This window comes from Hibiscus syriacus, unplaced genomic scaffold, assembly GCF_006381635.1.
Source record: "Hibiscus syriacus cultivar Baekdansim isolate YM2019G1 unplaced genomic scaffold, ASM638163v2 tig00112888_pilon, whole genome shotgun sequence".
NCBI lineage: Eukaryota > Viridiplantae > Streptophyta > Magnoliopsida > Malvales > Malvaceae > Hibiscus > Hibiscus syriacus.
In genome coordinates, this window is record NW_024063415.1 from 211033 (window position 1) to 214791 (window position 3759).

The 3759-nt window shown below is 32.7% G+C and overlaps 1 pseudogene; it reads right to left on the reverse strand.

Annotated features, from left to right (window-relative positions):
• Positions 1 to 1273: 1273 nt before the first annotated feature.
• LOC120184381 lies at positions 1274 to 3165 on the reverse strand (annotated as a pseudogene).
• Positions 3166 to 3759: the final 594 nt, after the last annotated feature.

Consider the following 3759-nt stretch of genomic DNA (forward strand, 5'->3'; position numbering starts at 1 on the left):
AATGTTTTGGAAGTTAATTTCGAATATGTTTTATCATTATTTTTCAAAAACACAAATTGAAGATAACTAAAATGAGTTTTACTTTTGATGAGTTAAATTGTGTTCTATTTAGTCAAATTCAACACCAAGTTCTATTAAGAAATCTGATGGTCGAATGGTTTCAAATATGAAAAAAAAAATTGAGTGGCCAAAATGTTAGTGTATTAAAAGTTGGGTGACTAAAAGATTAATAGTTGTTAGGGGTTTAATTAGGTACGAACCAGAATAAACCACAAGGGGGACAAATTGCCAAAATTCGAACTTGATAGAGTTTTTTTTATATATTTAATCAATTTGGAAATGCTTCTGACAATGAAAAGTGATTTTTCACCGTATAAACAATAAAAAAAATTCGTTTAAAATCATGGTTGGAAAAATATTTTTTAATCTGTCTTAAATATTCAAATTTCTAGTTCTTGTTGTAGAAAAACACTTTTGATATAAAATTATCTTTTTTTCCTCAATTATTTAATTTTAATTGGTTTTTAAATTAATGCATATACATGTATAATTATTTATTATTTATGTTTAAATTGATTCTTTGACATTAATTGGTAGAACTTAAAATATGTTTTTTACTTTAAGTGTATATATATAATAAATTTAAGTCTATATGTTAAAAAGTATTGATAACACATTTTTAATAAAAAAAAATTTCATATATAAAAATATTATTAATGATTATCATAAAATATTTTATTTTATTTTATTATAGTTTAAGCTGATGTATTTTAAATATCATATTATTAATAAGTGAAAATAAAATTCAAATACTTTATTTTTAATTTATAATATAATGTCTAAAATTGATATTTATCTTTTCAAAATCAGTTTTTAACCATAATATCAATCAATTAAATTTTAAACTGTACTTTTCAAAAACACTTTTTAAATCACTTTTCAAATGTAAGGTTTCGGGCTTAATTTGTTTAATTTCATATCTGCACAGACATAAATATTTAAACAAAAATAGGAAGAGAATGTGTAGCTTGACTAGTTGCAAAATTAATAAAAATAAATCCAATAAGTAATTGAATCATTAAGTATGGAGACCGTGGATTTAAGGTTAGGATGACCAAAATGATAGATTTATTCAACAGCGGTAATTAAATTAAAATGATTTCTTTATGGTGATTAAAACTTTAATGTCTTAAAAATAAGTGACCGGATAATTTATTTAATTATAAATCAAGGGTGAAGGTTTAATAACAAAAAAACTTCAATATCTATTTTTTTACTTGTCAATCCAGACAAAAGCTTTGTACATTTTCTCTTCTTTGACAAATCCATTAATAAGGGTGTTATATGTGATGCCGTCTGGAAGAATTCTTCTCAAGTCATTTTCAATAGAAACTCATCGGCTCTTGACGTATCACCTGATCGACAATAGCCCTTTATGATAGTATTACAAATCACAAGAGTGGGCTTAATACCCTTCCCTACCATTTCATCCCACAAGCTGAATGCCTCCGAGACATGACCTTTGCTGCAAAACGCATGTATCAAAATTCCGTAAGAGAGGTGATTAGGAAGAATCTTTCTAGAAATCATACCATCCCAGAGCTCCTTGGCTTTCTCAGTTTCACCTACCTTGCAAAACCCATCAATCAAGGTGTTGTATGCAACAATGCCGGGCTTAATATTCCGTTGAGTCATTGTCTCAAACAAGTTTAGAGCTTTATTCATATTTCCATCCTTGCAATGTCCATGAATGAGTGTTGTGAAAGTACAAAAATCAGGAAAAACACCCCTTCCAGTCATCTCGTGCAATAGATCGTCTGCTTCAGTTAGAATCTTATCCTTGCACAGCCCATTCAAAATGGTATTATAAGTAACTACATCCATATTACATCCCTACTCCAGCATTTCATTTCTGATATTCAAAGCCTCCGACAAGAGACCGTTTCTGCAGTACCCATTTATAAGAATAGTATAAATTACATTATCTGGAACCAAGCCAGCTCTCTTCATATTATTAAAAAACACTAACGCCTTATCAAGATGTCCATTTCTACAAACTACCCCAATAAGCGAACTAAAGCTGACCAAATCCGGAAGGACACCACGATGCAACATTTCATTGAAAATGTCTTCAGCTTCTGAAATTTTATTCTTCCTACAACTCTCGACAAGCAATGTATTATAGGTAGTAGTATCAGGACTCAACCCTCTATGTACCATCTCATCTAAAATAAATTTTGCTCTTTCAAGATCCCCCGTTTTACCCAACCCATACATGATTGAATTATAAGTAAAAAGACCTGGTTTCAACCCTTTATTTGACATGGAGTTCATTAACTCAAAAGCTTCTTCTAAATGCCCTTCACGGCAAAATGCATTAATAATTGTATTGAATGTCACAACATCAGAATAAACTCCCTTCTCTTTCATTTCAGATAAAAATGATTTAACACTACTGATCTTGCTGTCTTTACACAAAGCATTAACCATAATATTCAATGTATAAACATTTAACTCGACCCCAGCTCTAACAACTTCGGTATACACTTGTCAAGCCAAATCAACCCATCCCATCTTCACTAACCCACCAAGAAGACTATTACAAGCATTAATAGAGACACAAAAACCCTTTTCTCTCGAAATCATAAAGGCCTCTGATCCTTCTCTTAACTTTCTAGCTTGTACATAACTCCTAATCAACAAATCAAAAGCCGAATCATCAGACCCGAAATCCCCAGATGTCGAAACCAAAGACTCCACGATTTCGACACGCGAGACACCACTTTTCCTAACCATCCTAAGAACCAAAGCCTGTGCATCGGATGACCTTCTACATCTCACAAGAATGTTAATCATTGCACTTAAGGACATGGAAGAATGCTTAAAGTTTGATCAGTTAAGCACAATGAAATCAACAAATCTTTGACCCAAATGCAAATTCTGGCGGCAATGCGAAAGAACCTCAACTACTATTGATGGGTTTATTTGAAATCGATAATTACGCAAAGAGTTTGGATTACCTTGCTTTAAACCGAACAGAATCTTTTCCACAATGAACGAATCCGGTGCCCCATTTGATGGGGCTTCTAACGTTTGAAAAAATCTAAGAAATCTGCCATTGCAAAGGGTTTTGAGAGGGAGAATTCGAAAGAGTAGCCGCGACATGAGTGATTTCGCAAAGGTTTCAAATCTTCTGCATCGATTTTGCAAGCTGTTCAATCTGCCATTGCATAAATTACATTAGGGGGGAAAAGCAGCAAATATATTAAGAAATCGCATCAATTACCTTACAGTATAACGCCAATATTTCTTGTTAAATGATCATTTTCAACCAAATCTCACAGCATAATTTCAACCGTAAAAAAGAAAAAGAAAAAAGAAACTAGTTCTTTAGAGGCTTACTCTTCTCATAGCTGGGATTAGTCATTTTCACTATGATACAACTGGAGAAGGTCATCGACGCCAGTTCAGCCAAAGCGATGCCCCAAAAGAAATTTTTGTCATGACCCACAAATGTTTCTTCAATCAGTATCAGTTTTTGCCAAATTCGAAGTTGTGAAATTTGATGGTCAGGGTATCTTCGGATTATGGCAAACAAGGGTTAAGGATTTGTTGGTGCAGCAAGGGATCCTCAAGGCTTTGTGACCCACAAAGCCGATGTCGATGGAGGAGGAAGATTGGGAAAAATTGAAGCATCGAGCGGCAGGAACCATATGATTATGTTTGGCGGACGAAGTCATGTATCACGTCATGCATCTG